The 13,329-nt window shown below is 42.2% G+C and overlaps 1 protein-coding gene across 1 annotated transcript in view; it reads left to right on the plus strand.

The window, feature by feature from the left end:
* The window catches only part of tsnare1 (T-SNARE Domain Containing 1), a 148,844-nt gene that overhangs the window by 3,785 nt on the left and 131,730 nt on the right, over positions 1-13,329 (plus strand). The window lies entirely within an intron of this gene.

Below are 13,329 nucleotides of genomic sequence, written 5' to 3' on the forward strand. Positions count from 1 at the left end.
GTTGAGCACTCAAAATTGATCACAAGCAACAAGCAACATAGCTAGGTTAGAGTGTAAACAGGTTGCTGAACAGTGCATGTTCATACAGTATATCATCAATGGACAGAAACTATCAGTGAGTGTATTGTAGACTGTAGACTGTTACGAAAAGTCTACTTCTCATTTACGGTACTGTGTAAATGCCTGTAGTTTCCAGTAGAGGTTGTTAGAGGTTTTGTGGATGTAGTTTGAGATTTGGGGTTTGTGTTTACAGTTTTGAGAAAGGAGTGTAAGGCTACAAAACAAATTTGAAAAACTGTAAATGTTAGTTCTGCCCATATACATTCTGACTGATGGGAAAGTGGCCCGGGTTTTTCTGTCATAACATTTGATTACCTTGACAGCTGAGCACTCTTTTTTTCTCTCTTGAAGAAATCAAGAAAGTCTCTTATGAATAAGAAAGTTTTTACACGGCCTTTACTGCACTTTAACCACACAATCGTGTCCTTACCTGTTATATAAGCTACATGTTATAAAATCATACTTGACCTCTATTCTCTATTGTGCACACTGTACAAAGTACAGCACATTGGCGGAGTTAGGCTATACTGTACATCAGATATCAACAATGAATCCTGGGATGCTCTGGGACTGAAGCTACCAAACGCACCAAAATGCGCTAGTTAAGAGATACTGATTCTGCTGATGTTGCGTGTCGTTAAAGTGCTCAGTGAGCTGTCTGATCCATACTCATCTGCTACTGTGTGTAGATAGATAGATAGATAGATAGATAGATCATTTTATTAATCCTTTAACAGGAAATTACAGGTAAGGTGGACAACTATTCGTGGTAGACATCCTGTTCTCTTGGACCTTAAGGTAGAGAAAGGGCCTTTTTTGTAGCTGAAGTGGATCTAATAGAATTCTCTATCTCCATGGAGGGGAAAAAAAAATCTAATATTAACGAAAGGATTCTTAGTATTAGAAGGACTGAATTGAAACAGATCAATACGCATTTAGGTTAAAGGTTCTGTTCTCAATTATGCATACTCTTGATGAGATTGCTGAAGAAGGCCGCCACAGTGAAACAGTAATTAAAATAACAATCATCACATATCGAAGAAGAAAAAAAAGGAGGGCACATCATTAAAAATAATTTTCCTGCCAATCCTGAGATTATGTCAAGAGTGAGCGCCGGAGTGAGATTGGGTTGTAATTACCTGATTGCATAAGTAAGTGACTCGGAATCGGGGAGGGTAATTGAGCACCATTGTGTGCCAGTCAGAGAAGTAAGGTCTGGAGGGTCTTGATACACGGCAAGATGGCAGGTCCCTGCAGCGCTGATGGCAAGGTGGGGAGCCGCTGATCTGTGCATAATTGCCGGACAGCGTGCTCGGCTGTAATTAAAACAATCAGCTGGGCCGAAGATTCAGAACTCCGTGCAGACGGGGGGGAAGAAATGTCCCTCGTCTGACACAGAGGCGGGGGCCTGTAGGGGTGGCGTACTGTAGACTGGAACACGGAACCACACTTGGCTGTCGAGTCCTCCAAGTGGCCTGTGCGGGCGTGAGGGAGATCTGCTCCCCATCCTCGAGGATGTGGCATGGGTCCAGGGGGAGGGCTGGGCTGGGCGGTAGAGGCGGCAGATGGGCTTTTAGCTGAAGTGAGTGTGAAGACCTGGAATTTTAAATGCTAGTGCTTCCTTCACCTCATGTTGACCCAAAGCTGTAAGGAGAGTGTCTGGACTCTTGTCATTCCTTTATTGCTGATAATACCTTGCCAGCCATTGATTGATCTTTTCTGTCAGTAGCACAGGTACTTGATATTAAAAAACTGTTGATAGATGAACTCCACGCTAGTCTTGGCAATCTTGAAGTGCATATCTGCCAGCTCAGACTGTAATAGTGGAAGACATGATATCAACATTATATCTACATTATACAATGCAGTATCAAGTCATTTTAGTTTCCACTGTATTTTCACACAAATGTAAGCGTATGTTGTCAGGGGTATGAAATTGCCTTTATGGAGGACAACAGCCATGGAGGACACCATGCAACACAGAATATGGTCTCTGTTATTCATTGACATGAACATGTTTCATTTAGAACTTACACATATGCAGTTTTCACACACACACACACACACACACACACACACACACACACACATACAGACACCCGGGCACACGTGCGCGCGCACACACACACACACACACACACACACAATACAAATAATATACTTCAATACACACCTGAAGAGACTACTTTTGTTGGTGGACATAATTGTGTGCAGAGAAGTTTGTTAGTGTCCATTTAGGTGACTATTTAAAAGTGTGGTATACTGTTGACATGATGGAGGGTCAGTCAATCAGGACAGATGTGTGTGAATGACTTCTAAGTGCACTGTGAGCAGGTTGTGAGATCTTATTAGCCTTGTAAGTGCACTGTGAGCAGGTTTTGAGGTCTTATTAGCCTTCTAAGTGCACTGTGAGCAGGTTGTGAGGTCTTATTAGCTGCTCTGTATTTATTAGTGTTTTGGTGCAAACTGCATGCAGTTGTGGGATCTTCCTATAGCTGTGCTATCCAATGAGAGGATTTGCAGACAGAAAGCTTGCGGATACCATATCAGACAGTGTTGCAACTGTTCAAGGTGTTCTCTCTGGAGTGTTCTTCTCTCTTGGCAGAAGAACAAAGCTCTGCACTTACTTTTTTGGCCATTTACACTGTGTGTAACAGTGTGTGTCAGTAGCAGACAGAAAAGGTGTAAACACAACGATAATGAGTAGTTAGGAGACGCCTTGCAAATCTCTACGGCAACGTGAAAGAAAATGCAGTTTAGTCCTTTTGCTCACTGTTTTTCCCTTTATTTGGGTGCACCATTGATTATAAGTGAATAGTTAAGTAATTGATTGTTGCTGGTTATTAACCTCTGAGAACTTTGTGCTCAGTGTTGCACAGAGTGAAGACAGCCTTTAATCACTCACAAATGGCAGCCTCTAATGAAATCAGTTCCTGGTTCTGCTCTCTAACTTTATTTGTTCCAGGAAGTATTGACAAGGGCACCAGAGTGCCAAAGTTTACTTTAGAACAGCATATAAGGATGAAGGACAGAATGAGGAGGGGAGGGAGGACAATAGTCTTATGGAAGGAGTGGGGCATCAATAGAGTGATTTCCTCTGAGGTGATTGTAATGATAATAATAATAATAATAATAATAATAATAATAATAATAATACATTGTATTTAAAGTGCCTTTCATGACACCCAAGGTCACTTCACAAGCAAAAAAAGGTTGTAGAAATTCTAATCATCTCATAAGAAAAGGAATTAGAAAGCTTAAGAATGTCAACATTGGCTCATCTTACCCTGTCCTCCCCCAACAGAATGCTGCATATTCAACTGTATACACACATTAAGGGCTGAAATGTTTCATGTCATGACAGTGAGATACATTTAACTACTAAAGCAGAAACGGGTCTCCCTACTGTTTTTTTTTTATTATTTTTTTTTACAGAAAACAGAAAACATGTATGCAAGAAGAAAGTGTGCCTCTTTCTCAACCACCCCCTGTCTGCCACTGGCCATATGCTCCGTCCTGGTTTTGGCAGTCAGGTTTATCTGGCTGTTACCACTGCTAGGTTGTGGTCACTGAGCCCGTTGAGGGTCAGGATTAGCCTCTGCTTCCTGTGTGGACAGAAAGGATTTTAGTCAACCAAATTGGTGCTTTGGGAACACTGCTAATCTGAATGTTCTTGTTTTTGTTAAGTTAGTTAGCGTAGCTTAGCTGCAGTACCAGCTACCTCAGAGGGCTACTGTACCTTTCTGGGTTCTGTCTCAGTTTTTTGTACCTCGAACTGGATTATATTTTTGAGTAGAATTCTTAGGCACCACATTCATTTTAGGATTGATTAGGCCACTAGGGTTACAGGTTTACTGTGATGCCAACTGTGTAACTAAGTGCCTCGGTTTAAACAATGAAATTTGAGAATGTGTGGAATAGAGATGTAAGCTAATAGTATGTAGGGATTGATGAGCTGCGGACTGACTACAATAGTTTAATGAGTAATTGGTGCATGTTCATTACTCAAAATCTATCACGATAATGTTTTTTATTTAATTAAAAAAGAACTATGGAACAGTATTGTTTTAATCATTCACATTAGGCTATAGGCTAACTGCCAACTTTGCGACTGCAGTGCATTTTCAAATGAAGAATTTCATGAAAATCCCAAATATTTCCTGGAACTTCCTGTGATCTAATGGCTGATGACTGAAGACTAATGATGCGAGTGAGATTGACAGCAGACACAGCCATCTGCTCCGTGGCGTCAGAGGTCTTCACCACGCCTCTTCAAACCCATGTCACCCACACCACTGAGACACACTGACAGACCAACACTTGTGCACATGTGAATGTAGGAGCTTGTGGGAAGACCATCACCTAGTATACTGTGTGTGTGTGTGTGTGTGTGTGTGTGTGTGTGTGTGTGTGTGTGTGTGTGTGTGTGTGTGTGTGTGTGTGTGTGTGCGCGTGTGTGTGTGTCCATGTTTGTGTGTTTGTGTGTGTGTGTGTGTGTGTGTGTGTCGTCCATGTTTGTGTGTTTGTGTGTGTTTGTGTGTGTGTGTGTGTGTGTGTGTGTGTGTGTGTGTGTGTGTCGTCCATGTTTGTGTGTTTGTGTGTGTGTGTGTGTGTGTGTGTGTGTGTGTGTGTTCTAATACCCTAGCTTGCGCTGTGCTGAGTTATGTGTCGGTACATAAGCATTTAGAGGCATGCCTGTACATTGCGTAGCCTATATGTCTGTGGTGGGAGGTGTGAGAGTGGGCTCCGTTTCCATGTACTGTAGCGACAATTTATTCACACTGATTGAAAGAGATTCAAATGGTGTTACCTTCATCATGACTTAAGCTCATGGTACCTACAGTAGATAAGGATTTTATAACACATTCTTAAATAGTCAATTACATGTTTTAAAAGCAGTACATACGGCTTCATCAAAAGCAAAGATCATTATTTATTTCCTATATGAAATGATAATTTGTATAAATACAATTCATGTACAATATCATGTCCTATATGAAAATGTTATATGAATACAATTTACTAGATGAAAACAGAGATGCCTAGGGGTTAAATTGAATATGATCATTATGTGAGGCCTGATACAAAGTTGAAATAGATCAAATAGAATAGTGTATTTTTTATGCAAGATATTTGGTGCCAATTCCATGGCTTCCATGTGTGTGTGTGTGTGTGTGTGTGTGTTTGTCTGTGTGTGTGTGTGTGTGTGTGTGTGTGTGTGTGTGTGTGTGTGTGTGTGTGTGTGTGTGTGTGTGTGTTCGCGCATGTGTTTGCACATGAAACCCATATCCTTGGAATGCATTGCCAGCTGCATCAATTTTTGTTAGACCATTGTTATATCTACAATATCTTGTAACCTAAAGAAAGTGGCGGTCATTCCTAATTAGGAATCACCCCACATGCTTGGTGAGGACCTCAGACTTTGCAGGTGGATGTTAAAGAAATATACAGTAAAGGGACCATTTGTATTGTCTGCACACGCTCATTGTGGGAACATGGGCAGCTTCTGCACATGCTCAGAGATGATTGGAACTATTTTGAAAAGAAGGCTGCCAGCACTTTTACCTTTCAGGATTTGGACACCTCCCAACAGGCCAGGTGTGTGTGTGTGTGTGTGTGTGTGAGAGAGCGGGAGAAAGAGAGAGGTGTGTGTGTGTGTGTGTGTGTGTATGTGTGTGTGTGTGTGTGTGTGTGTGTGTGCGTATGCGTGTGCGTGTGCGTGTGCGTGTGCGTGTGCGTGTGTGTGTGTTTGTGTGTGTGTGTGTGTGCACACTTCTCTATATGACTATCTGTCTCCCCCCTCCCCTGGTTGGGCTTTGGGATGTGTGGAGAGAGCCTGTGTGAGACTGCAGGCAGGTTGTCCCCAGGAAGTGTTGTCTGCTGGGTGAAGCATATGTGGCTGAGGGGGACAACCAGAAGGGCCTATCCTGGACGTCCAGTTGTCCATCTGCCATCATCTCTACCTGCAGCCAGAAAGCCATGAATGCCCAAGGGAGGGTTGGCCCCTCTGAGCCCTGGAGCTCTGTCACAGCCAGCCATTACAATCAACCTCAGCACATTATGTGCCCCCCCCCCCCCCCACCCTTTTGCCATTGTAACATTTACGGTGAATAAACCAATCAACCAACAAATGCAGAGCCTAAAAATAATCCAGAATACTCTATCATTCAATACAATGGACTCCAATCTAGAAATAATTGAAAATACAAAATACATACATTACATTATGTTGATTTACCCTCTATTTTGAATAGAGAAAAAGAGAGGTAAGAAAAAAAAATGCATTATGTGTTATCATACTAAATAATACATCTGAAATGCTGTAATAACAATAGCTTGAGGTAACTTTTGGAGAACATTCATAAAAGATTACATGAATGCTTCATAATACATTCAGGAATAAATAATGATAATCTAAATTGTTATGGAATGTTATGTGAAGTGATTTGTTTTTTGAGCAAAAGGAACAGTTTGCCAAAATACACTTGCTATAAAACATTGCAAAGATAAAACCAAATGAACATAATGTATCACAAAACACTATTTTTCTAATATTCATGGACTTATTCCATATAGGTGAAGTGTACAGTACATGCTCAGCAGCCTGTATGCAGTAACTCCGTTTGCAGACTGCCGTGAACTATTGGTATAAATCTAGAACCTCGAGGCCGGACTGAAACCCGAGCAGTCCAGGAGTCCGCGGCAGGAGGAAGCGGCGGCTCTATGATTCAGCATTCGTTTTTATTTGGACGTAGAGATATGGATCTTGGACCCGCGTTCCACTGCATGAATATTTGATTTCTACGTCTTCAAAGGGTATTGAGGTTGTATGTCGAGAATTTTTGAGATAGCGGCTCTTATCTTTTTGTTTTAAGGGTGAAATATGTATTTTTCTTTCCCTTGGGAGGCGGGGGGGGGGGGGGGGGGGGGTGCACAATTGTTGCCTATACCTCTTCTCGGCTCAACCTTCCACTCTTCCAGCTCCAAATACACACACACACTCTCACGCTCACACACACAGACGCACACACAGACGCACACACACACACACACACACACACACACACACACACAAACAAAGTGAATGCAGCTGCTCTGAAATTTGCCAAATAACCCTCCATTTGTCTTGAAGCTTGGCGTTGGAGCCCGTTCTTCAGCTGGGCATCCATCAGGGCAGGTGGCAGCTCAGGACGGTGTGTAGAGGCGCTTCTCTGTCGAGCGTGTTGATGAGCGCCCTGCATGGCCCAGGGCTTTGTTATTTAACCAACAGTTGTTGTTTTTCATTTCTTTTGGGAATGAACTGTGTGCTTGGCCAGGGAACTGCCACCGAACAGGGCGAAGAGGAGAAGCAGCTTTTCTACTGTGTGCTGAAGATAAGTTTGTCTGTGGCCTGCAGGCTAACTTGAGACAAGAGACTAGATACTGAGCTATTTAATTTCTTAACTGGTAAAAGAGAATAAGCACAAAGAGGGCAATGGATCCTTCTTCAGCATCAGCATGCACAGACATACTTGTACTATCCAAGCAGAGCATCTAAAAGTGTCCTTTTCTTGCCAGGTCATGTTCTAGCCAAACGGAGACTTTAAGTCTTGAGTCACAAAACTTTGCAATGGTTTGTCGTTCATTATCTCGCCAGACCGTCAAGGCAATGACGCAAAAAGAGCAATTCACCAGCCTTGATGAAGCAGAGAGTCGACGCAATAATGAGCAGCTTCCCGGTGAACCACCAAGTCACGCTCGGAATGCGCTAGAACAGCCTCCTGGCGAATGCCACACCGCGCTCAGTATACATGCCAACCCCCTGGCGAATACCATACCACATTTTGTATGCATGCCAACCCCCTGGCTTTCTCCTCTCCTCCCCTCCATCTTTCCTTCCATCCTTCCTCCCTTTCCTTCGTTCCTTCCGTCTCTCCTTCCAAAAGAAATCTGTTTGTCTTGTCCTCATCCGCCATTGACAATCCAATCAAACGAGTGCTCAGAGGAGCCGCTCCTCGGTCCCTCTCACACAAATGAAATCATCAAGGTCCCTTCCCCTCGTGTCGGCCCGGGGGGAGCAGCGGAAGGTCATGTGACCGCGTTGTGTATTCCCCTCCGCACTGCCCAGAGGACACGGGGACGCACCGGCTGCGGAGTGTTATTGATGCTCACCTGGTGCACACGCCTGTCTACACACACACACACACACACACACACACACACACACACACACACTCACAGACACACACACACACACACAGACAGACAGACACACACACACACACACACACTCACACACACACACCTTGCCCCCACCCCGTCGTTCAGATCACGCATCTTGGCGATAAAAGCATTTGCTCATTTGCAGTCACATGCAAAGGGGATTAGACATTGCACGATGACTGAGTCCTTTCATCATATTCTCTCGCTGTGTTCGTGCATCTTGTCCTAGTGTTGCTCTGAGAGAGACACTAATGTCTACAGTACCGACTGCAATCCAGAGCATCTCTTCTCCTCTATAGTCTTAGACACTTCAGCATCTGCAGGTCTACAGTCTCAAGTTCACAAGATAATTCATAAAGAACATTCAAGAAGAGTAGCTGTGTGCACATCCCACCTTGCAGGTGCAGGACAAATGGAGAGTAACTTAGGAAGGAATGTAATGTCCGCAACACTGATAAATTGCTTCCGTATAATGAAAAAATGCAACGCTTCGACCCTACTAGGTCTTCATCAGGCAAAATCAAAATCATTCCTTCCATAAAGAACATGCCAAATATTCCTGTAAAACAACAATGAACAACAACGTTGGGTCACATAATTACCCAAATAAACCGTGACACGCGTTTCAGATAGTGATTTGGAGTTGCTTGTCTTTTCATCTGAATGCTGACAATATTGACAGGATGTTGATGGACAACAAAATAATGAATGACATTAAAGAGATGGCTTTTTTTTCCTGTTCGGTCCTTTCATTGCTTTGACACTTTCATTTTTCTGGCGTGATGAATTTCCACAAAACCTCCTTCCTGACTTTAAATGAGCTGCTCTGAAAAAAGAATTTCCGCCTGGTGTTTCATGCCTCATAATGTTTCTTCAGTCTCCTTCTATTGGATTTGAACACCCATTTTAACAAGGCCCTCGCAACAGACAAGAGCCCACATTTCTGTGTCTTCAGCGATTGTTTCAGCTTGTAGGGACATGGGAAAGGAGAGCACCAGCTTGAAGAGCACCAGGAGTTTTATTTTGAAGTGAAGGTGAACCAGAGGTGTCCTTTGGTGTCCCCAGTAGTCCAGCGAGGATGCCTGCCAGACATTATTCCTCTTTAGACTTCGCCTGCTGTTCAAATCTCGTCATGTCATCCCCGTTCATGTCCTTTTCACACTTTTACACTTTTTTTCACCTCTTTCATCTGTTTTTTTGTCTTCCACATTTTTCTACCGGTGTCTGCCTCTGACTGCGGAAGTGTCCCTTCTCTCAGGAGTCGCAGACAGAGCCCTGCCGCCCGTGCGGTTTGAAGGTGCTTGTTAAATTGGTGCGGGGACCAACATGTCTGCCGTTTCCATGGCCAATTAAGCCGTTGGTGTGATGAAGGGAAGGAGCTGGGGCGTAGCTGAGTAGGAGAGGAATCCAGCCTGCCCAGCTGCTGTCTGCTCGCCTCCACAGAGACAGCTTCATGTCCCTCATCTGTGTGTGTGTTTGTGTGTGTGTGTGTGTGTGTGTGTGTGTGTGTGTTTAACTGTTTGTTGTGTGCATATGCCTGTAGTGTATTGTTGCCTTTAGACCCTTTTTAAGTTTTCTATTTCATTATGAATGACTCATCTTAACCCTTAGATGCATAAGTGGGGTCAAAAATGACCCCAGAGGTTGTTTTCTTGCAGTATCTTCTTCATTTTAATTTTTTTTCATTTAACCTTCTATGTATTCCTCAAATAGGTTGTCTTTGACATGAGGCCATTTGGATTTGTGTCTAACTGTTATATTTTTAAAGTAATTTAATGTTTTGTATCAGTACCACCGATCCGCATAGGTGGGGTCAAAAATGACCCCAAGCATTTTTTATGGAATTTCAAAAGTTAACCCTAGGATCTTTTGATTTTTATCAACTGTGGCAGTCAAGTATACATTTACTGTTGATTATCACATCTCATGTCAGCAGTTTCACCATCCTGAAGGCTATTTTTACACAACAACATAAATCTAAGTATCATCATATAATGTGGCGGCCAAGTGTTCATAGCGACGTCGCTTTTTGATCCTTCGATGTCCGCTCTTCCTATAATTGTGAAGCAGAATTCACCAAGCGATATTTACAGAGGGATTTGTTGATATAGCGTTCTTGGCCTGATTTGTATGACTTTTTATGCCTAAAAATAGGGCAAAAATCAATTTTTTTAAGCCAATTGGCAGTACCTTCTGATTTACTGGATAACAAAAGAAGATATTCATAATCACCTCTGTAAATGTTTTTTCATGTGATATATTAACACTACAAAAAAAATATTTTCAACCTGGCTTTTTCCAATGGTCATACTCTTCGCATCAAAACATATATGCAAATTAGCGCATATTTAATTAGACATGATCTAATTAGCATATTTAAACATAAATACAGAAAACTTGCAATACGTTTCTTTCTCGTATTTATGTGAGTATTCAACTGGTAAAGTTTCATGAAGATATCTCTAAGTTAAAAATTTTACCTTATTCACCTATGTTGAGATCATTTTAGGATGTTTACCTTTTTTGCCTATCTAAAAGCTGTTTTGTAATAAAATGTTAATAAAAAGTGATGCATCAATATGTCCAACATGAAATAAAAACATTTTAGACAAATATATAATAAAAATCATCATCTTTAACCAAAATGAGAGACATTATTTGAGTTTACAGCAAAAAACGCATGCATTCTAATTGGGGTCATTTTTGACCCCACTCATGGAAGAGTGTAGGTATTGGTAGCCTATGCATCTAAGGGTTAAAATGGACTTATATTTTGGAGTGTTTATTTTATTTTATCTTATTTGGTACAAGTAAAAGACTGAAATATCACATTTACATAAATACTCAGATCCTTGCGCTGGGGGTAGCGGAAGCAGTGGATTTTCTAATATTTACTGTGTTTCGGCAGCAAAACAATTGGCACCACATCTATCTCACAGTTGATGTGTACACTGCTTAGCCCAAAAAAGCAAAAAAACAAAGAAACCCTCAAAATGTCATTGGACCACCTTTAGCCTCGATCACAGCGCCCATTTACCTTGGCATTGTTTTGACAACCTTATGCAACATTTATTTCAGTCAAGAGTTGCATTCATTTTTTCGCCCCAGATCTTAAACGGAAAGCCAAACCGTGTACAGTCTTCTCCTGCACATTCCACAGACTGTTCTTGAGTTTGAGGTCAGGTCTCTGTGTAATGGGCAATTTTTGTGTGAAAAAGATTTCTGTGGAGAAAATGGCATGTTCAAACAATTTTGTTGTGGTGTGGGCGACTCCTTGAGTGATCTGGGATGAAGGGCCTGTGGAGATGGACAAACCATACAAAAGGAGTAAGTTGCCAGGCAGAACGCTTGCCTCACTCTATAAAAGCACATGTCAACCCAATGGGAGCTTGCCCCCCTAAAAAAAAAACATCTGAACCACCTTTAGACCATGACAAGCCAAATACCCTGGTCTGATGAGACGGAGATTGAAAAAATGTGACTACCATGTCCAGCAGCAGTGGACTAAAACACTGCCTCCTAGGCTCTGAAACATCACCTCATGAAAAGCTTTTCCTGAGTGCTCCAGATCTCAGGGCTATGGCCAAGCTGTCCGTTTCAGCAAAACAGTGGCCTGAGGCGAGCTGCTAAGAAAGCGGAAAAAAAGTGGCTTTGCGAAAACACCGTATATCGCCTGCAGTTTCCCCATCCAGACTCCAGACCCACGAGAGAGAGAGAGAGAGAGAGAGAGAGAGAGAGAGAGAGAGAGACCAAAATGGCTGTGCAGCAACACTCCCCATCCAATCTGGTGGAGTTCAAAAAGATTCTACTGAGAAGAATCTTCAGAAAGAAAGCTGTGCAAAGCTTATGTGCAATACAGCTTGTCATTCCCAAGAAGAGTTGAGCCTGTTATTTCTGCTCAAGATGCTTGAACATAGTACTAAGTGAAGCATCTGAGTTCTTTAGCAAGACTAATGTGTTTTGTTTTTGTCATTTTGTTCTTTGCGATTGTAGAGCACTGTGTCTAGATTGATGAGGGACAAAAGAACACAATCCTTGTCTTGAAAATAATAGTCAAATGTGGATTTGAAAGATTTTCCCCAGAAGAAAGTGTATGCGAGTGTATTAAAGTGTGTATTCTGTGTTTAAGTGAGGGTGCACAAAGGCCTACAGTGTAGGTGATGCAACTATTTTACTTATTTCACCTTTTCATGATTTCATTGCATTACAGCTGTTCTGTTCGGCAGCTGACAGCTCCTTTCATACTGAAGGGCCTTTGCCCTTGCTTTTAACGCAGAGATGACGAGTCAGATTATGTCAAACAAAAGACATTTCAAAGCCACACACAGACACACTCATAAACACACACCACTCATACACCTGACACACCACACGACACACACGACACACACACACACACACACACACACACACACACACACACACACACACACACACACACACACAGACACACACAGTCTCTAAGTACAGAGAGGCTTTTGATCAGGTGGACATTTCCTGTTCACTAGTTATGAATGAACCACTCCTGGAGCTCTATGAACCAATTATTTCATCATCATGATCATCATCATCATTATTATTATTATTCTATTATTATATCTCCACATCATCAAATGGGTTTCCAAATAAAGTGCAATACATGGTTATGGTTATGGTCATGGTTATGCTATTTGGCAGACGCCTTTGTCCAAATACATACAGCTAGAATCACAGCTTATGTCATAAATAGATAAAGGACATGTTTTAAGAGGTCCTCATTGCCTCTCCTTACCCAACCAGTGAGAGAGTGCTATAGGCTTCTGTGAATATTTGGTTACTATGTTGAATCCACACACTTTGCAGTTTGACTTTGGTGGAGTGACGCTTTTGAGGAATTACTCCAGTATCAGGTTTGCATGTCCTCATTTTTGGGGTGTGTGGAAAGAGACTGTGCTGTGCAAGATGCCATGTCTGATAGTCAAGAGTGCGTCTTATTTTCTTTTCAACCTCTGTAGTAGAGCACAGTTGGCACTAGTGGAGTCAAGTACTTCACACATACAGTACAGTACATGCAGAGATGTTATGGTA

Source organism: Sardina pilchardus, chromosome 6 (assembly GCF_963854185.1).
Source record: "Sardina pilchardus chromosome 6, fSarPil1.1, whole genome shotgun sequence".
In the NCBI taxonomy this organism is placed as follows: Eukaryota; Metazoa; Chordata; class Actinopteri; order Clupeiformes; family Clupeidae; genus Sardina; species Sardina pilchardus.